Raw genomic sequence first — 25507 nt, forward strand, 5'->3', positions numbered from 1 at the left:
GCTGCTATTGCAACTATAAGGCTATAAGATCTCTTAAGTCCTCCATCCGTTTTAAGTGTCTAGTATTAAATTACAATAAAGTCCCCCCTAATTCTTGATCGTTCATCCACCTTGCCTGTCTGCTTTTCTTGGTTCACACCACAGAGCTACCAGGGAAGCCACCCCTCTATTCCACCATCTTCTGAGAATCTATTACTCTGACTGGCTTGACTTTAAACATTTTACCTAGAGAATGCACTTCATAGCATCCTGAATATATTCCATAATTATAAATTCTTCTTATTTTTTAAAGTTTTTAATCTTGAAATACTTCAAATATATAAAAATACTGAAAACAATAACACCTAAGTATCTACCATATTATGTATCCACCATGCAGATTTTCTAAACAATAAAATGTATAATATTGGTTTCATTTATTTTTCCCCAAGATAAATATTCCACATAACAATTAAACCCCTCAATTAATTACTGCTACATCTTTTCCTAGAAGGACTCACTAGCCTGAATTTGATATGTATTATTTCCCCACACCTACATTTAAAAAATTTTTCTACATTTGTATATATATGAATTAATAATATATGGTGTTATTTTAGAGTGTTTTAAAATAACATCATATATTAATATTTCAGAATATCTAAAAGTTTTATATGACTCATCATTCTGTTAGTATACTTTTTATAACCATATTAATATATTTAGATCTAATTCATTAATTTTAATTATTATATAGTATTAAATTTTATTTTTAAAGACCATTTTTATCCATTCATTATTCATTATTATTATCTAATAATAGATAACTGATTTTTTCTTTTTTTTTTCCTAGTAACATCCGGTGCATAATGTAAGCTAAGTTGTTCAATTGTTCAGTACTATCTAGAATTTGGGCATTCCTAATTTTATAAGACATTGCCCAGTTGCTTTCAGTAGAATTTGCATCCATTTATACTTCCAACATCAAAATCATAAAAGTTTCTATTTGCCAAATTTTTTAGACACTTTAATCTTTCACATGCTCAGCAAAATTTATTTTGCTATTACTTCAACATTTCCATGACTAGTCTTAAGGTTGACATTTTCCATATCTTTATTAGCCATTAGAGTTGCATATTCTTTGAACTGTCTTTAAATAAATCTCCTTATTTTTCTATTATTTCTTTTTATTATTTTATAGTCATTCTTTAAATAAATATCCTTTTTGGTGAGCAGGTTGCTTTGTTGTTTTACTTTTTCATGATTTCATAATAGATTTTCTTTGAACTGAATTTTTCATATTAATATAATAAAATGTATAGTTTTCCCCTTTAACGTTTGTATTTTTGCCCAATGCAACTTACTTAAGAAACAGTTCCATGCCTCCAAAGTTAAAAGTAATCTTTTATATTTTGTAACTCTTCATATGTGAAATTAGTCTATGATTTTTCTTTTTTGCCCTTGTCCAACTTAGTTAAAAGCATTATGAGAGTTGAATATCTTTCCCACTTTTTTTAAGCAAAAAAAGAACACAAAAAATTTATTACATGACTAAGGCAGGAGGATATTAGACTCCTGTTCCCACTTATTCTATTTTCTAGAATCACTTATATGAAATATGATTGTTTTTCTTCTAAGGATTAATAGAGCTTAATTATATAGATATCTAGAATTTTCTCCTGACATTTTATAATGAAAATTCTCAAACATAAGCAAAATTGAAACAATTTTCATTGACAGTCCAGTACCCACACCTAGAATCTATCATTAATGTCACATGTCTATCTGTTCCTCTGTCCATTTCTCTCTCCAACTAGGACTTTTGGTTAGTAAATAGATCTCAACTTTTAATTTTAATTTTGCTTTAATGTTACCAATCAACTCATTTTTAAATTTTGTTTTGAATAGATATCACCTCATTTTTCACATTTTTGGAATAAAGTTTTTAATATGATCCATGCTATATTAACCAGCTGTTATATTTTTAACTTTGCCTCTCTGCTTTTTTACAAATTGACCAATAACCAGTTCAGGAAATAAGTTTAACAAATTACCCCAAATCATTGTTAGACAATGTCTTCGGACCACAGTGCAATAAAATTAGACATTATTGACAAAAAGATATTTCAAAAAACCTCTATACTTTTGGAGAGTTGTAAACATTTCTAGTACATTTTAATTCAATGTGATTTATATGATTATGTCTTGTGTGTTACACATGTTATATATGTTTCTTGCCATTAACATCAACTGTGTCTATAGCATTTAACTAATTTGTGTTTATATTCAATATACATTTTTCTTTTATACTACATTAGTTCAAATCTCATTTTCTGTCCTTTAATAAGATATTACAGTTGTAGTTTTATAGGACCCATACTGGTTCTATGTATCATCTCAGGATAAATAATTTTAAACCAAACTACTCTTTCTGTGGGATTCCATATAGAGTTCAACGGATTTGCAATCCTCAGTACATGTCTCTCTCACTTGTTTCAACATGTCTCAAAACTGTCATCCCATCTGTTCTTGCTGTGAAATAGCATGTGTCACTGACTTTTATTACTCAGATTTCTGTTCCTATCCAGATTCCTTGTTCTTTTTCTGACCCTGAAAAGGAATGCTTGAAGAAAATTTGCGGGACACATAAAATAAAATGACACTTGTGCATTTTTGTAAATTTTTCTTATCATTTGAAGAATTTTCCACTGGTGTTCAGAATGAGTAATATGGAGACTTGTGGATTGAACACTGTACTTAGGCTTTCTTCATTTGGTTAGTTTGTTGGATTCAAAACTTTACAGGAACCTAGACATAAAAACAGCAGCTCACATTTCCTGAGTACCTCCTGTGTGGCAGCATAGTTCTAGGGGATTTATATACATGAACTCACAGAGTTTGGATGTGGGTATGTTATTTAAAAGTAGGTATAAACAACATTTTAAGTTTTTTTTTTCTACAGTGAGATGTATTTGATGTTATTCTCACCAATTTGTTTCAGGTGGAAAATTAGTTTTAGTTCAGAGTCAGTATTAGTGAGTTTAGCAATAAACAAGTTTTCTGCATTTTCTTCTTGCCCTTATGGTTAAGATTAAGTTAAGTTTGCTACAACACATTAGATTAGCATAATTTCAGTTATTATTTGCATAGGCTATGGAAAATATGCAAAATCAGCCAAATGTAATTTATTATTTGACTTCTAATGCACTTAAGTCTTGCCATGGACTATATGAGATTGTAGATGATTCTTGCAATTCCTTTTATTATTTTCCTCTCCATTCAGATGATGCTGTTCTCAAAAGCTATATTCATTACCTTGACATGTTTATTTAATGGTTATGTTAGTATTTAAATAGACAAGGGTAAAGCGTATGCACAGTCCTCACATACTCTATAGAGGCAGGATCTGGTTTTATTATATTTTCCTGCCAACTGAGATTTCCAAGAGACAATTGTTTACAAATGCACTTAACTATATGCTCACACTTTTTTTTTTTTAGCTCCACAATGTATCTAAACATCACTGATTCAAGAGTTTCAAGTTTTAACTCTCTTTTGACTCAAATTATTTAAGCTTGCTCTTACTCTTCTCTATTCTTGGTGAAACCTCCTTCCTGCATAGATGAGGGTTTGCCCTTAGCCAGGATCTGCCCAGTTTTCATTCCCTTAATGAAAAGTAAATCAAACAAACAAAATGTACAACCTTTTACCGCGCTTTGAAATATGTTATTCCTGGAGATTGATTTCTGTCATGCATTTGTTCACTTTGAAAACCCAGCCTACTAGTTAATCTTTGTTTTCTTTTCCCTCCCACTTCAATATAGATTCAGGTGTTCCAAGAGGAGCACTATTGACATTTTAGTACCAATAAGTCTTGCTTGTGAGATGTCTGGTCTATGAATTGTAGAATGCTTAGCAGCAGCCCTGGCCTCTACACTGCAAATGCCAGAGCAACTCCTGACAATTGTAACAACAATAACAATAAAAATACCTCTGAACATTGCCAAAGGTCTCCTTGGGGGCAAAAGTATCCCCCAACTGAAAACTACAGATTGAGTATATTTAAATATACAATATATTTTGTTAATTGTAGATAATTTCAATATCTTATGCAGAAAATAAATAATTACAGAAAGCAAAGGTGGTTACTATAGCAAAATGTTTTGAAATTTTATATTTAAATGAAAATATATTTAAGAAATTGGTCAGTTTTACCAAAAATAATTAAGTAATCTAGAACATAGGAATAATGTTAATATGACCAAGAGAATATTGCAGTATAGCCACCAGGGTATAATAGCTGGCTCTTAGGCATTTCATATCATAGTAATTGAGATGTATTATGTATTTTTTTGTTCAGTTATTTTGAAACTCTTATTCTTCTCTACAAAGAAGGAGATGCAGAAATGAAAAAAACAAAGTGTGATTGCATTCAGGTAAACTGTTTCATGACAAATTATCTTTCCGAAAACATAATCTTCAACAATTTAAGGCATACAGACTTTGCAATTATCTCATTTTTTCCCAAACCACTGCATACTTTTACAGATGTCCAAATAATTAGAGTTTTACTAATTTTAGTCAGTGAAAGTGTTGTGAATTATCAAAAATCATTGAATAAATCCCCTTTTGCCTTTTCTATTATTATTAAAACAATAAAATTTTTTCTGGTTAAAATTTGGGGATCTGTTTTTATGACTAGATTGAAATGACTTTTTAAAACCATTTTTTAAAAAATATTTTTCATGTTTGGGATGGAATCCAAGGCTTCTAGACAAGTGTTCACCCATGAACCAAATGATTTAAAATTGAATTATTATATGTGTGTATCTTCTACTTGTGGTTTCTCTTTATATTTTCAAGATTCATCATGAAAATATACATATTTCATTCATTTTTAATGGATATAGAAATTTTCTCTGGAGAATATGCCATGAAGAATTTGTACCTCCCCAACCATTTTACTCTGTTTTGTGCTGCTATAACAAAGTATCTGAGACTAGGTAATTTATAATGAATAGAAATTTATTGGCTCACAGTTCTGGAGATTGGAAGTCCTGCTGTGTGATCCCTTGAGGGAAAAAGAAAACAAAATAGGAGGTTGCACTTGTCTATTTATGAGAAACCCACTTCCACAATCATCAACCCACTTAAGTGATAACAGCTTTAAGCTATTCACAGAGGAAGAACCCTCATGGACTATTCACCTGCCATTAGGTTCCACCTCCCAACACTGTGCATTGGGGATTGAGTTTTCAGCACATGCTTTTTTAGGATACACGTTAAAAACTATAGTACCCACTGATATACACTGAGATCATTCCCGATGTTTCCTTATTGCAAATGATGCTGCTAAACATCCTACAATACACAAGACAGCTCACATAACAGTTGCCTGACCTAAAATGCCAGTACTGGTCAAGCTGAGAAACTCCCCTTCAGATAAAACAGGACACATTATGACCCATATATACACATGAGTATATGTGTGTGAGGGAGTATGTTGTTATTAGTATTTTGATAATTACTTTCCTACTCAAGTCTTCATCTGGGAGTCTTAAAGCAATTTACTAATGTTACCTTGTTAATCCTGGCCCAATATTCTTGAAACAGGAGACAGCAACTGCCCTTGTTTTATTATTTTAGAAGGACAGGTAGATTAAGGGCTCTACTTGTGTTCTTTACAAAGAAAAACTATTGAAAACTTATTTGATGGAATCTTCTGTTTCAACCATTATGTGACGGTTGATAGTTTCTTCCTTTCTTCTATTTATAAAAGGTGGATGACTTTCTCTCAGGCAACAAAACACTTCCCACTTTTTAACATGCTATTAAATTGTAGGCATCTAATGCTTAGCAAAGAAAGGAATCTAATTTTAATACACATTTTAAAACTTTTCTTGGTTAGGTAAACATATTTTCCTGCTTTAAGTGAAACCTAAGGAAAACTTTTAAAAAAGATTGTAATGGTTTAGTGATTTAGAATCCCCTAATAAATTAATTGTGTTGGATTTTACTAATTAAAATTAAACAACACCATCAAGTCTTAGACAATATTTACAAGTAAGCTATAGAACTGGGGGCATAGTTCAGTGTCTGAATGCTTGACTGTCATGTGCAAGGCCTTGGATTTGATCCCTAGGACTGCGAAGAGAGAAAAATAATAAAAACAAACTATTTTGCAGTAATTCTGAAAATATTATTACAGAATCATAAATCCATATATGGTATAAAAGTGTATTTCATTCTGAGGGCACTAGTCACAATAATAAATCCATCCTCTTTACTCTCAAAGCTAGCGAATTACATTTCAGCATGTAAATAAATGGTTCATTGATTATGTATCAACATCATATGGAAAGATGGACTGATGACCACTTGTCTTGGTCTTAGTGTGATTATATGCAGTATTGAGTAGTCAGTTTCCTTCTCTTTTTTCTAGTTGATGCATTTCTTTCATCTTCTCTACTTTCAGATCCCATAAGGTACTATAAAGTATCATAACTGTGCAGAGATCATTACTACATGGCCAATTCTCCTTCCCCTCTTGGACATAGGGGAACTACAATTCCTGGGAAGTTTCTTAGTGAGGTAGGCCCAGGTGACTAGTCTGGACAAAGAAACAGGAAGGGAAAAGGCATGAGATGCCCCCAAGTTTAGACAATAAAATCCACCATGCAATTCTTTAGTCTTCCCTTTCCCCTGCCTCAGTACCCTGAAGTCTGTGTTGAAGTGCCAGTTCCTCCCTTAACCAGGACCCTTGAGTGACTCTGATATGCCCTGATTTGAACACGTAACATTACTTCACTGTACTAAACCACTGGAATTCATGGTGACTAGTTCGCCAGAGTGTCACCTAGTTTATCTGACAATCTGGCAGAGCTGCCTGCTGCCAATGCAGAAACGCTGGAAGACAAGTGACTGCAACCACATCCTTATGAAATGTACTTGTCTTTTCAAAAGGTAAAATAATTAGAATACAGAATTATAGTCTAAGTTCTAATAGTATTGCTACCGCTATTATCTAATACTTGGACTAAATTAAATTTTGTTTTATGTCAGTTCATGTGTATAAACATTATCCAAATAATTAAAATAACCTATGGCTTCCTTACCAAAATATGTTATAAAAAATTAGGAAAATGACAAGTTTTGAAACATAGTGAGTTTTTTAGAGAATGTACTTGAATAGCAGCACAAATTTTATCTGATCCTTCAGGGAACACAAATCAAGGAGTGGTGGTTATGCAATTTTGGATCCATAAATATATCACCAGGTGATGTAAATTGACATTGTGTACCCAACCTAGTTCTTTATTCTACTTCCTCTCCTTCTAGAAATGATGCAATCCAGAGATATAACAATATTTCTCTAGTTCCTGAGTGAGCCTTACCACCTATATATGGAAGGAGATGTACTTCTCAGGAAAAAAAAAAAAGTAAAAGACTTTAAATCTCAAATTTTCACTTAGCAAGAGGAACCAGGTATCAGTTATCTGTGCTGCTGGAGTAACCTCCTCTTCCACATCTAAAACTAACCAGAAGGGATTTGCCTTCCTTTCTAAGAGCATACCCTAGATCAGAAAACTACCAGCTTTGTGACTCCAGACAGATCATTGAATCTCCTCCTGTGGAACTCCTGAGGAAACTCTGTCTCAAGACAATGAATATATGTGAAAGACTTTTGACCCTGAAGTGGAGTAGGGGTTGGGTTTAATGTGAACTATGATTTAGAGCTTTGATATCTTTGGAATCTCCAAAAGCTAAAACAACTACTTCAAGCTAGGTGACCCAGAAAACCTCTTAGTGAGTTCAAGATAAAATACTTCAAAACAATTACAGGCTCTGCACCTGTAAGTTCTGCAAAAGATCAGCTTGCATTTCAATCTGCTTTGCTATTGACTTAGAGAAAATACTTTGTCTTCCTTAGATAGCTGAGTTTGTTCTTGTCATAAACAAGACCTCCATCTCTCACCAGGGGCCCCAACTCCAACCCCAGAGCCACCTACATTGTTTCCAGAATTCAGAAAGTAGTTCATCACCAAGACTGACTTCAACATTACTTAGCACTGCAGATAACTTACTGTTATTGGAGATATTGATCTTCTGGTATTAAAATGTGCTATTATCATACATTATATTGGTGCATATTAATTATACAGAAGAGTTGATTTCACTTTAGTATATTCATACATGTATATAACATTATTTGATCAGTTTCACTCCTCAATACCTCCCCTTCCCATCTCCTGTGTCCTCCCCTTGGTTCCCTTCCTCTACCCTTCCACTCCCACAATGCCCTTTTTTCCCTTTAGCTTTCACATACAACAGAAAACATACAGTGCTTGTCTTTTCTAATCTGGCTTATTTTGTTCTCCATTTCAATCCATTTTCTTGCAAATGACATAATTTCACTCTTCTTTATGGCTGAGTAAAACTCCATTTTGCATATATGCCACATTTTCTTTATCCATTTGTCTGTTGGAGGGCACCAGGACTGATTCCATAACTTGGCTGTCATGAACCATTAAGCTTCATGAGCATGGGTAGGCTTGATCACTATAGTATGCTGACTTGAATTCTTCAGAGAAATACTAAGCAGTGGTTTAACTGAATCATATGGTAGTTTTAATTTTAGTTTTTCAGGAATCTCTATACTGATTTCCATAGTAGTTATACCTATTTACATTCCCACCAACAACTATTACCATTTCCAAGAGAGAGGGACAGTCCAATCAGACAATGATTGATAATTAAAATCTAACTTTTTTTTTTAACTTTCTATTGTTCCAAATTCTAGCCTACCCCCTTAACCGGTTTCCCTCGGCCACCACTACCAAGCCAACCAAATCCTTATCTTTGGTGTAATTGTTTTCTACTGGAGATGGTTTGTAAGACAAACAGCAATTTCACAAAAGTCTTAAGGACAGAAATTTAAAGATGTGTCTAACATTTTCATACTCTTTTAATTTATTATTAGCAAAACGTTGAAGAGCTCAGTTCAAAATGGATAGACTCCAAATGGGTACAATCTTTTTTTAAGTTCAATGATGTTCCTCAATATAACACTCCTTTGTTGGGTCACTACATTAAGTTAGAAATAATGAAGGTAAGGGTAGGAAGTTCCCCTTAGTGGTCTTTCTCTCTCTTTCTCTCTCTCTCTCTCTGTCAGCAATCAGTAAGATGTGTTCTCTCTCTTTAGTGAATAATGGCCCTGAAAGAAACAAAACAGAAGGCATCATTTACTCCAAAAACTGACACTATCTGTGATAAAGGGTTACACAAATTATGAGATGTGATTCATAGTGTCTTTCTGTTCATTTCATTGAGATCAAATACATGAAGAAAACGATGGAGATCTATCACTATGTCCAAATAAATTTTCTTCTCACCCACACCTGCCCCTACCCTTTACTAAAAAGTCTTCCAATCACACTTGTTCTTTGAGTTCCTACAAGACTTACGACATCCCATAAGAGCCTTTCACACCCACCACAGACATTTTCATCAGTGTCTGTCTCAGTCAGGTTCTTGGGAAAAGCCTCCTCCATTATCACAGGGCCTTCCTTGGCACATCAGAGGGTGCAGGAGTAGAGAAGAAAGGGAAAATATTCTAATCTCTTTCTCCTCCAAAAAAGACACTATTCCCATCATGGAGGCTGTACCCTCCTTATAGGGAACATTCTTCAAGCTTATCTGACGGCAGTTGCTGACACCATGGTCTAAGTAAGTCAAACAGTCTGGACAGAGAAACTGAGGTAATGGTAAAGACTCGCCATGAAATGAAGGTCTTTGTAGCTGTTGAGGCTGAGTTTGAGCTGAGGTGAGGCCTCGTTCTGTCATGCATCACAGAAAGCTGTGATGTGAGCTTGCCCGCGCTGCCTTGCCTCATGCTGTGTGCTGGAGCTTGCCATTCCCCCAGCCCTTTGTCTCAGACCTGTTGCTGGGCAGAATTGCTTAGGCATACTTGGTTTGTTTGCACTACCTTGACGGTTGACGTATAGTTCACCTATAGGCTGACTCGGTTATACTTTAACAAGCATGTTAACCTGATTGCATAATGTGTCTATATATGTCCTGTGCAACCCCAAATAAAATTAGATCTGTGCCCTCAGAGCTCGATCTCTGATGCCTGAGTAAGTGCGCTGGGTAAGGTAGGCGTCATTCGTCCTCACCCTTAGCAAACCCCTCTCTGAACATCTACACCTCCTGATCTCATCTAAATCTAATATCCTCCCAAAGTGGTCACCTCCTATTAACATCCACTGGGAGTCAGGGTTTCAGCATATGTATGGAGGGGGCATGGACATGCAGTCCATGAGCTCCAAAGGTTAAAAATGACACCAGCCCAAGTCAACCAGGTATGGGAAAGTTTATTCAATGCGATTGGAACAAGTGAGAGATGCCAGAAATGTGTTGGACTTCAGTTCCATGGAAACAAAGTGAAGAGAGCTTTTATGCACTGAGTGAATTCCTGGGGGAGTACCTGAGAACATTGAGGAGGAAGGTGATGAGTGCAATATGTGGAGCCTACTGAGTTACACCTGAGGCAGCAAATGTTCTGCTGAGTGATCAGGCCATCAGTGTTTGCTAATAGGTACCCAAGGAAGTTAGGCTCCTCCCCTTCCCAAAAAGCCTAGAAGAGAGGAAGTTCACCCTCTTTTATGATTGCATTTCAGAAAGATGGTTCCTAAGTCTATTTTTGGCTTGTGAAACTGGCAAGAGTCTTTTTAAAAGAATTTCATCTCAAAAGGGCTGGGAAAGGAGCACATTTTCTAATGTAAATACTGTAAGAACAGGGAGGTGAGTCCGAGTCAGGAAGAAACCTGTTCAGTAAGCTTGCGGGGACTGTCAAGACTGTCAGGTCATGGGTCTCTTTTAATTACTGCTGAACAAGAGTGTCCCCCACAGTATTATTTCCTGTGAAAAAAACCTTTGGTGAAAACTGGATTTATTCCGAATCTATTCAAGAAGGTTTAACGACAGATGACCTCATTGGGGGGAGATTCCCCCAGAAGGTAGACTCCATGTAGCATACACTGAGAACCCCATGATGTCAGGATACCCCTCTGGAGCCTTAATGACTATTGTGATTAAAACGTATCAGGACTTGCTCGTTAGGCTGGCAGCAAAGGGGCACAGGGGCGCACACAGGGAAAGACGGGAGCAAGTGCTCAAGGATTGACAGTTCCATGTGAGCCACTGGTGTGTGCATCTTCTGGCTATACTATAGGAATACTTTAATTCACTGGGAACATGCATTCTTGCTAATACTTTAGTAGAAATCTGGTAATGAAACAAGCTTGGTGTATCCTGTTGCTTTGTCTCATTTTAAATTGAGCATTAAGGGAATGATTATTTTAGTTGTAACTCTGCCAATATGTCTATCCTAGAGGCCTGTTGCCATTTCTGTCTTCAATGAAATTTTTGTCCCCAAGAAAGGATAACAGATTGAGTTGGTATAGTGTATTCTTGGTTATCAAAAATACTCATGTAGCTTTGGGATTTTGAATTGGTGAGTATTCATGATGTGTGGAAAAGCATGATACACACTACAATCTCAATCACAAATGGGATATTGTGTATGTATATGCACACGACCTGGAGGGACACGTCCAACTAAGCTGCTTGTGACTGAATGACTTTGTTCTTTGGTTGTGTTTTTATTTTTCCTGTAATGCACACATTAACATTTAAAAAATAAATGCTATTTTAAAAACAAAAACAAAAACAAAAACAAAAAAACAAATCTCATTTGCAAATGAAATCAAGTCGCCATATAATTTTCTGGGCATTTGCTTTATCTTCAAATGTAGAGGAGCAATTCTTAGAAACTTTTCTCCTTTTTCATGAAATGCTCTTGTGGAGTTAATAGTTTGTCCCCTGCATGCTCACATCATAGAATATATTTTTTTATCAAAAATCAAAGACTAGCTTTCATTTCCAGATGAATCCTACTCCACCTCAATCCTTGGTACTTATTTATTTGTATTCTGGGAAACTGAGAAGCTTATTTAACACCTTTTTCTTAAAACACATTTTGAGTTGTTTCTTTAGGCACCAGAAGCCAGAAGTCATCACAGAAATAAAAATTTATTGCATTTTAAACCAGATTTCAAGTTGGTTCATAGAAACTGAAATGAATTGCTTCTGAATAGAAATCAACTTTTATCCCTGCAATTGTAGCATCTGTTCCAGCAAATAAGAGTTGCTTTTGAAGAATAATTTTTCAGGTGTAAATTCCTCTGAATATTTCGCATCCTACTTAGCATTGTGCAAGCAAAGAATAAATTAGAAGGAAGGTCACTGTACAACAGTGTGATCTTCACTTGCGAATACTCACCCACCAGGCCTCTGTTGGGATTCCTCACCCATACCTGCACAAACTGTTCCCCTTAACGTTTTTGCTCCTGCTGGTCGTCATCAAATCTACCTAACGTTTAAGCTAAAATGTTGGCCCAATAGCTAATTTTCTATGGATTGCTTAGTGCCAATCCCCCACAGAACAGCATTTTTCTAAGATATGGGATTTCTTAGTGTACCCATGTGTTTTCCTTTTTTTAATTGGTGCATATTAACTATACAGAATGGTGAGTTTCATTGGGGCATATTCATACATGCTGACAACATGGTTTAATCAGATTTATTCCTTATTATCCCTCTTACTTTTCCTTCTTTCAATTCCTGCTCCCCTCCTTCTATACTAATAGTCTCCCTTTCACATCATGGCATCCCTTTTTATTTGCTTCCTCTAGTTTCCACATATGAAAGACAATATGTGATACTTATCTTCCTGAGTCTGGCTTATTTTGCTTAACATGATACTCTCCAGTTCTATTCATTTTTCCACAAATGGCCTAATTTCACTTTTCTTTGTGACTAAACAAAACCCCATTGTGTATTCCATTCATCTGATTACTATCTAGGCTGATTCAATAACTTGGCTATTGTGAATTGTGCTGTATGTATCACTAAAGTATCCTGATTTAAAATCATTTTTGATAAATATCCAGGAGTAGTGTAGCTGGTACATGGTAGTTCTATTTTTAGCTTTTTCAGGAACCTCCCTACTGATTTCCATAATGGCTATACTAATTAAAATTTTCACAAAAAGTGTGTGTTTCTTTTTCTCCACATTCTCATCAGCATTTTTTGTTATTTGTGTTCTTGATGATTGCCATTCAGATTGGTGTGAAATGGAATCTCAATGTAGTTTTAATTTTCATTTCCTGGTATCTAAAGCTATCTAATGATTTTTCATATGATTTTTGACCATTCATATATCTTCTTTTGAGAAGCATCTAAATAGGTTCATTTATTCATTTATTTAATGGTTTATTTGGGAGGGGTTGTTATTGAATTTTTTTGAGTTCCTTATATATTCTGAATATTAGACCTCTGTTGGAAGAGTAGCTGGCAAAGTTTTTTCTCATTCTGAAGGTTCTCTCTACACACTATTAATTGTTGTTTTTGGTGTGCAGAAGCTTTTAATTTGATGCCATTGCATTTATTGTTCTTGTTATTATTTCCTGAGGTAGAGGAGACCTATTGAGGAAGACCGTGCTTGTAGCTACACGTCAAATTGTTTCCCCTATGCTTTCTTCTATCTGTTGCAAAGATCCTGGTATTATACCTATATATCTGATTCATTTGGGGTGACTTTTTTTATAAGGTGAGAGATAGGGATCTTGTTTCTTTTGTCCACATAGATATACTATTTTCCTAACACTATTTATTAAAGAAGTTGTCTTTTCTTCAACATGTTTTTCGCACCTTTGTCAATAACTGTCAGTGTGTGGGTTTGTCTTTGTGTCTTCTATTCTGTTCCATTGTCTAAGTGTGTGTGTTTATGCCTTTCCCCTACAGTTTTTGTCACTAGGACTCTGTGGTGTATTTTGAAATTAGGTATTGTGATGGGTTCAGAACTGCTCTTTTTGGTTGGGATTGCTATTCTTTCATATGTATTTTAGGACTATTTTTTCCAGTTCAATTAATAATGTCACTGGTAATTTGATAGGAATTACATTAAATCTGTAGATTGCTTTTGTTAATATGACTATTTTAACAAGACTAATTTTGCCTTTTGATGAACATGGTAGGTCTTTCCACCTTCTAATGTCATCTTCAATTTCCTTTTTCAAAATCCTGTAAATTTCCTAATAATGGCCTTTCAACTCCTAAGTAAGATTTATTCTTAGGTGTTTAATTTTTTTAATTGGAGCTATTACAAATTGAATTGTTTTTCTGATCCCTCTCCCAGTGGATTCATTGTTGGTTTATAGAAAAGTGGTTGCTTTTCTATTCCTGTACTTTGCTGAGTTTGTTTATGAGCTCTAGAAGTTTTATTGTGGAATCCTTAGGGTCTTCAAAGTAAAATTATATCATCTGCAGTTATGGATAATTTAACTTCTTCCTTTCCTTTTGGTATCCCTTTTCTTTACTTGCCTAATTGCTTTGGCTATAATTACAAGAACTATATTAACTAGGAGTAGTGAGAGTGAACTTCCTAATCTTGGTCCTGATTTATTTCATTTTTTTCCCAGTTCTATATGATGCTGGCTTTGGGTTTGTCATATATAGCTTTCACAATTTTGAAGTAATTTCCTTCTAATTCTAGGATTTTGGTGCTTAGGCACTCTACCATACCTTCCGCTACCCTCCATAAAGCCTCTAAGTTTTTTTTTTTTTCCTCTTACTCTGTTCAAGACTAACCTTCAGCATCTTGCCAGTCATATACCTTGAAGAGTCCTTGCAGCTATCCCCTGGAGCTGGTGACCACTGGATGTTTTTAGTCCATCATGTGTTTTCTTGAGAGGAAATTCTATTCCTTAAGTGTATGATTATCCAGGTTTCCACTTAACTCAAGTCCTAACATTTCTATAATAATTATGATAACAGCCACCTAATCAGTTTCACCTCTGAGGGGTATGTTTCAGGATGTTTGTTTCTACCTGCAGGTTGTAGGATTTTTGTTTCTGTTTGGCTCTCATTGAGTAACATTTTCCTTTCAATTTGTTATATCATCCTCAGTATTTTTTATCTATTATTTTGTAAAGTTTATGAAGGTTTACTTTGTTCCAAGACCACAATGCAAATATTTTCTAAATATTCCTTCTGCCTCTTCTATATAGGCCATCCTTATTTTTCCCCCTGAGGAAACTTTTTCTCTGCATAATAAGTGTAATGTTGCCCTTGTCCTTATTTTCTAAGGGGATTTTCAACAGATATTTTTTTTCCTTCAGGTACTTTTCCACATCTTATTTCATACTAACTTTCTACTTGGCATTATTAATGCTCAATCTTGGACCTTGGTTGAATATAAGAATTGAGTGCTTATTATTTAGTGTTGAGATTTGGTTAATGAGGGTAAAATGCTCTCTAACTCTCAGAAAGTATGGGTGAATTCCTATATCATACAAATCCATTAGAATTTCTTTGATGCTTCTGCCACATGGTTGATAACTCTTCCTGGTTTCTAAATTTAAAGTACACATTTAAATATTATTTCTTATTCTTTTTTTCTTTTCAGTGGAAATGTAGGAACATAAGAGAAAGTTGACTTTGCTCATTTCTCCCATCCAAATTTACATGAAAGTCTCATAATTTATTCTTTCTTTTTATTTTTAGAGTAGAATTTAAAAGATTACAACAAAATCATCTTTCTTTGTGTTTTGGAAGTAAACTAGATATAGAGATAGATGTAGATGATATAGATATATTTTTCCTAACTTTGTTACAGAGTTCTAACTACTACAGCAGCAGATTTGCAACATCCTTTATAAATAAATGTATCGCTAGATGTAGACTCTGTTCAGGGCAAGTCATACTGTGGAGAGGAAAACAAAAATCTGTTTGAACAAAACATTCTCAGGAAATTATTCATGCATAATTTAACCTTGTAAAAGTATAAATATGTCATCTTTCCAGGGTCAGTAAGTCCTGAAATGGTGATTTCTTGAATATCTCATAGTTTGGCAAACACTCCAGGAAATTGTTATGGTTTGGATATACATGTCCCCAATAAGTTCATGTGATAGACAATGCAAGAAGGTTCCAAGGTAAAATGATTAGATTGTGAAAGCTTTAACATCATCAGTGGACTAATTCGTTTGATTGATTAAGAATTTGGGTTACCGGGTGGTAACTAGTAGGTCAGTGGGGCTGTGACCTTGGGACTATGGATTTTGTTTCCTTCCTGTGGATGATTGTATTGCTGTTTCTATAGTAGACAGTTCCATTATAGTCTGATTGCCTCGCATTTGAGTAAGCTTGCTTTGACATTGGTGGGGGTTGGGTAGGCATATATATAAAATACCCAAAGTATTTCATAAGTTCCTCTGATTTGGTGGATCTGAAACTCCAAAGGCTGTCTCCCTGATTTCACTATTTCTACCCTATGTAACATTTCTGGGTAGTAACTAGAACTTTATAAAACACAAATGAGAAAATATCACTTTCTGGTTTAAAATTCTCAAGTATCTCCTAATATTAAGAGAACAGAATCCATGTACAGGTTGATCATTCCTAATTCTAACACCCCAAACCCCAAATGTTCCAAAGTGCACCAAAAGGTTTGGGAGTATTTGGGGGCTCAGATTTTTAAATTGGGGATGTTCAAACAGCAAAGCCTATGAAAATATTCCAAAATTGTTAAATCCAAAATCTGAAACATTTTTGGTCCCACACATTTCTGATAAGTGAAAAAACTCAAGCTGTATTGTGTTCTGTGTGCTCTGGCTTCTTCTTACCTCTTCAGCCTCAACTCCTCAACTCTGTCATTCAATTCTTTCTCCTCAGGGCCTTCCTTCAGTTTTGCAAAAAGGTCAATCCCATTGCTGCTTAAGACTTTTTTTCACATATATGTCACCCAAACCCCTGTTTGCTTGGACTCTTATCATCCAAATGTAAGCTGAAAAATTGTCTCTAAGGTCTTGCCTAAGTGGCCCAAGTTCACTTCATCCATTATCAATTACATTACTCTGCTTCAATTTCTTCACAGTAATTATTACTACTTGAAATTCGTTTGTTTGGTTATTTTTTTCTTTGTACCTCTACAATTTGAATACAGTTCCATGATAGGACAGACCATATCTGCTCTATATACCTAGTGCCCAAAACAGTATATGAAACTTTGTGAGTCCTCATTGAATGTTTGTTGAAAAAAGTAAAGGAAACTGGTGCTACTCTGGAGGCTGAGATAGGAGGATTACAAGTCTAAGGGTAGTCTGGACAACTTGGTGGGACACAGCTTCAAAATAAAAACTAAAAAGGGCTGGGGGTGCAGCTCAGTGTTGAAGCATCACTGAATTCAGTTCCCAGTACCAAAAATGAAAAACAAGGTAAAAAATGAATATACAAATAAATGCTCTTCTTTTTCCTTAAAAATTACTCATATCTCAGATAGTATATCTAGCTGAGTACACATTTATCACAGTGTAAATAGAATACATAATGTGTGTATACACACACACACGCACACATACATATGATTAAGTGTATATGTGTGTGTTTAGAACCAACATGAAAATGAGCCTAGCTTCATACTAGAAAATGGGTATCAAAATACCAGAAATGGCAATATCAGAATGAATGACACTGTCCCTTCCCACCACCCACTGTCCCAAGGGACTCACTTTCTTTAGAAGAAGAAGGTATTTACATTTTTTAAAAAAAAATTCTCATATTGTCCTCTGTCCCCAGTTGTGAGGACATAAAATAAAATTTCGAATTTAGTTCTTCATGTCTCAAACATGTACCATGCCAGAGGACTTTTGCTAAAGTGCTATCAATAATCTTATTTAGGAAACATCTTACTACTGGAAAAATGAAAGTAAATTTAAAAGTAAAAGTAAATTAGGTATGACCCAGATTGCCTAATCTTTGGGGTTGCTGATTCGGGGAAAGGACCTACTATATCCTGTTGACCCAGAATTTGCTGGTTGTGGATATGGCTTTAAGTGCCTGGCTTGTGCCTGTCTTACCCCTGGGTAAGTATGTCTTCAAGAATTCCCTAAAACTCTGGTCAAGTTGTCTTGGTTAATTTTGAGGCATTATCGTTCTATTTTTGCACTTCATGAGTAGCTTCAAGAACAGCAGGAATTCATGGTTTCTTGAAAATGCTTATGTTGGTAAATTCTGGATTATTTTTGAGACCTGCACTGGCTTAGTGCAGATATTTGTTTTCGCAAACTAAGCTTGACAACACTTGACTGATTAGGTCCCAGTCCATGTCCCATAAACCTAATACATAGGTGGGCCACATGCTGACCTTTATCTTTATGTGCAAGTAGGATTTAAACAGGTAAACCCAGCAGCTCTACAGCTTGTTATTCTGTTTCGATGATTAATCAGTATTCTTCTACAAAAATTGAGGTGGGTGTATTTCCTACCACTGGACCCTGCTAAATATTCCATTAACCTAAGTCTCTGCTTGGATCCTAAGATCTGCAGACCCTGCTGCAACTCCATGTAGTTTCTAACTATAAAATAATGTCTTCCCCCTCATCCCTAACTTAATGATACTTGTGAAACTCCTGGAGGCAAACCTCTTCCAGCAGTGCTACTAAAACGTACTTGATCTTGGCAGAGCAGCCTCCAAGGGACCTGTCTCAGCTACTGATAAGGCACCAATCTAATTATGAGTGTCAGACACCTTGACTCCCTTTCCAAGAAGGGCTCTGATTTTTAAATGCACTGGGCATCTGAGGAGGCAAGATAAAAACTCATTTTCAGCCTGTGAGTTTGAAGTACAATTTCTTATACTCTCTCCTTCTGGATATCTCATAATACTGCCTAAATCTAATTTTGCTGTGTGGATAAAGATTACTAAAAGTCTAGACTAGAAATGTTAAAATATGGTTTTTATATGTATTTTGGAAGAAATGATGAGGTTGTCAGCCAGAGAACAGGAAATGCCAAGTCTCATTTCTGGACATACAAATGTATAGTTCAATGCTAGGCTGCCCCACCTACATTTCAGGACTTGCCATAGAACCCACAGCGAAAAGTGAGCCTTTAAACAAAAGAGAACCAATGTCACAAGGCATTTCAAAGGAGACTCCAGCATGCATTTGATAAGAGGGGAAGCTAAGATAATAAGAACAAAGAAGAGAATGGCATGGAAGGTCTATGAAGAGGTTTTGATGATCATTAAAGGGAGTAAACTATTGAGGATATTTTTAAATTGATCTTTCAACTTTTAGAAAGTGTGACAGTGTTCTGTGGACTACAGGAAGGCTGATTTCCTCTTCCATTTCAGTCTAATACTTCAGGTTCCAGGTGTTATATTCTCACAGCAGCTGAAATTCCTATTTCAGACTGACTTATAATCTATTTATTATTATTATCCATTCTTTTAAAACCAAGCATTCTAGAAAAGGAGACATTAAAGGGACAACTCAATCAGAATTCCAGGACTGTAACTACTGATCACAGACCTTATGACAAGACCTGGGTCACTTGGGACTCATTGTGGTGGTGCATCAGAAAAATAAGTATGCTGTAGACATCTGTTGAGATGTTTCTCTTTCTCCTTAGCTTTCTACTCTGGGACACACCTGGTCAAAAATTGAACTTGTTTTCTCAAAAACAAACAACAAATCAAATAAAAACAGCTTCTTTGGAATTGCCAAACTTGAATGTATGGAGAATGTGAATTTTGGTCATGCAGGTTCAGCTGCCCAGTGTTTCTTGCTTCCCTCTCAGCTAGTGTGAAGAAACCCAATGTCTTCCTCTGGCTCCAGGTCACTCTGAATGGTCCTGACTGAGAGCATTTTCTCCTCTCTCAACTATATTGTATAACAGCATAGTTGTAACTTCTTCGTCTTTTTCTTTTTTTGCAGTTCATAATTTCAGGAATTCAATAGGTTACTCAATAAATCCAAATGTCAGTTAAGTTCCAAAGTTTCATAGTCCCCAGCTCCTAAGAGAATGGTAAAGTTCTGTTCCCAGCTTGGGTTATCTGGGCTCACCATGGGTTCCTGGTTACCTGATCCTGGTTCTCAGAGAAACAGGGTGATTCAGTGGTCAGTCACAAGGGCAGGATCTGAGGTTCCTGGCTTCTCAATCCCTGGTGGGTTATCTAACCACCCTATGTCACATTTCTGTACAACAAATGATGATTGACTGGAGATACTGGCAGAAGGATAGATGCTCACCTGTCTGTGATGCAGTCCTGAAATCCCACCCTTCCCCACCTGTCTGTGGTATAAAGCCTCATCACCCAGTTCACCTGAGCACATCTCTACCATGTAGTCATAAAAATTCTAAGACGCTATTGTTCACCTGAAAAAAAATCTGGGGCATCCTCAGCCTCTAGTTATTATTATTTTTTTTTAATTTTGTGAGTCACTTCACCTTTTTCCAGAACAGTTCCAAAAAATTGACCAAAAAGTAAATGAACTATACTCAAAATAATCCTGTTTCATAATGTATTTTATATATATATTTAAGGACACAGTGTAGACTTGTCTTAAGAAGCTGGAAAGTAATTTTCCCTCAATTCCAACTATTTTGAAAATTTATTCTTTGAGGAATTCTAGGCATCCTGGAGGAGAAAGTATAAGACTTTCATTTAAAGTTTTCATATTGGTCAAAAGGAACTAATGTAACTTTCTTATTTCCTGAATTTTTTTTTATAAATTGCCCCTTTTATTATATGAACACTTTGTGAAGAAAAAAGTCAAATTGGTGGAAACTAGCTCACCCACTTTCCTCTAAAGAGCATACATTTTTAGTGTCTTTACTATGTCTTTTCTGTTTCAGATTATTTTTAGGAAAAATTTTCTTCTTTTGATGTATAATTCAAAATAGGCTTATAAACAATTTCCATCTTTAGATTAAATATGGAAAGACTTCCAAAAATATTATTGTTCACAAATAGTATTTAAATGACAATTTTCAATAGTAAAATATAAGGCTATGATTAATAGACATTACTGAAGCATCACACAGTGAAAACCCTTTTCACATTCTGCCATCTCTGATTATCTGATTTGGAGGAAATATGCATCTCTTACATGTTTCCTTTGGTTTACCAATTTCCCAAAGATGATTTATAATCAGATTTATTCCAACTTTCTATTTCAGTGAAATAATCCCAGAAATTAGATTAAGTAGGATATCAGATGGTAGTTTGGAATGGACCTTTAAAAAAGCAGTATCAATTTATTATGCCTTTTAAATCAATGTAATTCAGTGGTGTCAAGCCCAGCTATACATTACTGTCACCCACAAAGTTTTGTTATTTTAATATTAGGAGATGAGGAGTCTAGAATTTTAATTTAATTGGACTGAAGTGAGGTTTCTAAAAAGAATCAAGGATTGAACGAAATTTTCTTTCCCAAAAGGGAATATTGAAGAGTCAGGAAAACTGCAAGACCAGGGAATTCTATTTGTAGGCATGATCTAGGGCTAACCAATGGTGTAAAAGTTCTTTATCTCCTTTAATATGTTTGCAATTCCTATATATTTTTCTTAAATTGGGTCTATCCAAATTCACAAGGACCTTTGTTTTTGAGCTTGTTTAGATGTAGACATAACTAATCTCTTTAGACAGCTCAGGAATTTGCCCAGGAGAATCTAAGGGCTTATAAATGGTGACACACACAGAAAACTCTATGCTTCTGATTCTAAAAGTGTAAGTCTAGAGAGATTATGTACAGTCCTCTGCTAATGTAGAATATCTTAAAAAGCAAGAGTTCTTGATTGTGCCTGAGGACAGGGAAAGTTGAGGGAAAACATAGGAACCCATGCTCCTTCCCTCCCAAAGTATCTGAGTTCAATCTTACTTTGCTCATATAAGGGACACATTTCTGGCAAACTCCCCCTCATCTGGCATATAATAGATGCTCTACACATATTTTGGAGACTAGAAAAATGGCAACAATAAAATGCTTGTGTTCACAGAAGAAAAAGCCTTATTTTGAGTCTCAGATAAAAATTCACTGATTTAAAATCATGAGGAAGTATTTTTTATTTTAATAAATGGTCATTTATGAAATCTGGATTACAAAAATAGCCTTTCAGAGACTCAAATGACCGTGGTATACAAGCTGCTATTGAGAAAGAGCAGCTGACAAAAGATGTGAAGATAGGAAAAATGGGCTCTCATGTTCACAGTAAACCTGTAAGAATTGAAATTGACCACTAGTACCAGGCTAAATAAGAGAAGTTTATATTTCATGCAAAATACTGTGCTTAAGATACAGGAAAATATCCCATATACATTTAAGAGTTGCAGCATAGATAACTATATCACTTAAATATTTTACTGAATGAATTCTAACTCTCAATTATTATGAAATTTAAATTATGGGAAACAGTCCATTTTCTGATAAAGTTTAACAGAAGAAATGATAATCTCTTTTTTCTTATATGAAATTAAGATTCATGATCCTCAAGCAGATATATACTCTGTTTCCACTGAAACCTACACTTAATTGCCACACTTCTTTCTGTTACAGTTCTAGTAATGGATCGCACACCAGTCAATGTTAGCTCCTGACTCCTGGGGCTTCTGAAGCTTGCATGCTGACTCTGTAATTAAAAGTCTATGCAAGGAAGCAACTGTCAGCTCAAGCCTTACCTCCTACAGTTGAATGTCTGTCAACTCAAGGATTTATTTTTTTAATATGAGAAAATGTCATTTGTGTTCTGAAATAAATTTTTTGATGATTCAAGCAAACATTGAATTTCTGATGGTTAAATAAGAAAAATAAAAACAATACAGAATTGCTTTGAAAGTAAGTCCTTTCACATTGTGAAGAGGATGTTACTTAAGACCTTAGCACTTATCATAAATAATACATATTCCCATTTTGAAGATGAAGGTATACACACATACAGTCACATGTGTAGACAGAAGTGCATAAGTATATTCTAGGTTTTGAGTTCTTATTAATAGGAGGACCTAGAAAAAAAACAAGGTTTTCTTATCACTACATCTGTTCTTGTAAGCACAAAAACACTCTTAGTAGGAAAATATCAGGAAGTTTACTTGCAAAGATGATATTTATTCATTGTGAGCTTTAACACTTGATCAAACAATACAAGGTGCACCCTGATTTCATGCCAAAATATCAAGCTAATATTTTTAATTCAGAAAATAGTTCACATGATACAACTATATATACATGGTTTTATTTCATGTTTAAAGTATGTCTTATCTACACTTATTTATGAATACTCAGCCTGTGACTTTAGTAGTGTTGGGGTAATACAAATAAGCTCATACCATTTCTTGTCCTATCCACCAACTAAAACTTCAGTCTCCATAGTTTCCATCATTGGTTTTGGGAGAAGGAAAGAGTCACATAAATCTCCCTTACATTCTCACCCAATTCTGATTCTTCACTACATCACCACTGGGATGCTAATGTTTTCACAGGGCTGTAGTTGCATCACTTCACAAAAACTTCCTGAAAATAGATCATGCCTCTGTTATGTCCATTCATTGTTCCTATAGAAGGTTTGGCTGGAGAAACATCACACCATCCTCTCCACTTCCTCCTTTTGTTCTCCTTCCTACTTGAGCCCTTTGGCACCTATTCCTTTCTTTCCCTATAGTTAGAAAAGTCACTAAGAAAACCACACATGCAAATCCATCCCCTCCAGGTGTACCTCACAGGATTTATTTGAACCTTACTACAAGGAAAGGCCTCTACACATTCATTCCTTCAGTACTTATATTAAGATCTTTCAAAGTTTCCACTGTATCAATCTCAATAGCTAATAGGATGAAGAGTAATGACAGGATGTTAAGAAGATAAGCATGGTAAAGTAAAAGGAACATTAAGACCATTTCTCTTCCTAAACTAGATGAGAAGCAGTAAGGTATACAGGTGTGATTATATTGAAGACCTGCTTTTATGAATTGCCTCTAGATCACTTTCATTAACCTTAACAGCAACAATTTCATCTTTATTTCACAGTTTTATGAATATATCTAGAGGCCTACTTGAGGAATACACTCAATAAATCCATTTAATAGCTAATAACTCTCTACAATCCTTTCATTGCTAAAGAAGATGGCACATGCTAAGTTTTTATTTGCAGGTACTGAAATAAATTACTACATTTCAATTCCACAAAGCTAGAGGTAGGAATTAATAAAGGTGCTTAACCCCTTTACTAATTTCTTTCCTGCACAAACAATAAATATATTTTGACTTCCCACCATATCTAAGAAAGTATGGTGGGTATTTTAATGTACTAAAAAAAAAACTAAAAACATACTCACCGACCAGAAGATACTTACCATATGTATATTCTGCTTATATAAGAGCATAGGTCCCCAACTAGTAACTGTTCAGTTTTCAGTTTTATAGGCTTATTCTTTTGCCATAAAAATTTGGGGTAGCTTAGCAAAACTGAATTGCTGAACCCTTGTTATTGACATATCAATTTCATTTCTTTTGAAATAAGAACATGACTTCTTTTGAAATAAGAACATAACTTCCTTAAAATTTATTCCACTTGTTAATTTCTTTAATAAACAAGGTACTTGTGCACTTGGTAGACTATCCAAAAGTCTAAATGTATGAATAGTGAAAGGTAAATTCAAATCCTTTCCTCTTTCTAGGTTACCAGGCCTTTTCTCTGAGACAATATTTTTACCAGTTTCTCATATTTTTGCCTAGAGAAATATTGTGCTTTTACCATAAATGAAGATGCAGTTTTAAAAATCCAGTTGGAAACATAGTATATATAGTATTGTGTGCCTATATTATTCAATACATGCCATTTATTAGTTGTCTTTCCATATCTGTCAGAGTCTTTGCACATGACATGTCAGTGAGATCTATAGGTACATATGAAATGCCAGTATAAATAACAAATATTCCAATTGGATGTATGAGTACTTTGTTTTTATAAGGGCATTATATCTATACATAATACTGGGGTCCGTTTTGCCATAGTCATATAAATATGGAATAAAGTTTGCTCCAATTCAGTCCCCAGTACTTCCCCTTTCCCTACACTTCTCTTTTCCCTTGTTCCCTTTCCTCTACTTTACTGGCCTTCCTTCTACTTATTTATAGTTCTTTCTATAATTAGTGTTTTATAGGTACACATAAAGGTGAAATTCACTTAAAATCAAGCAGTAGAAATTGTATGTATTATAATTATCTTGGTTCAGTTAGCAACTGGCCCATGAATATCAAAGATATGAAATAGTAGATTAAATAAAATAGGGATTTCCTCCCCTATGTAATATAACAAATTTGGAGTTGGATATTCCAGGACTTGATCCATAAACTCCAGATGTGATCAATAACTCAGCCACCTCAAACCTTTCTCTATATTATTCTTTCTGATGTTTTTCAAATATAAGGTCACCACAAGGGAACCTGGTAGCTACTAGCCAAGACATCCACATTCCATGAAGGAAGAAGAGCAAGACAAAATTCATTTGTTAGTTTAGCCCTTCCTTTAAGATTTTCCAGAGATCCTACCCAATATTTTTATCTGATTCTCATTGGTCAAAAATGTGACTCATGGTCACCTTTATCTTCAAAGAAGACTAGGC

Source organism: Sciurus carolinensis, chromosome 8 (genome assembly GCF_902686445.1).
Source record: "Sciurus carolinensis chromosome 8, mSciCar1.2, whole genome shotgun sequence".
Classification (NCBI taxonomy): Eukaryota; Metazoa; Chordata; class Mammalia; order Rodentia; family Sciuridae; genus Sciurus; species Sciurus carolinensis.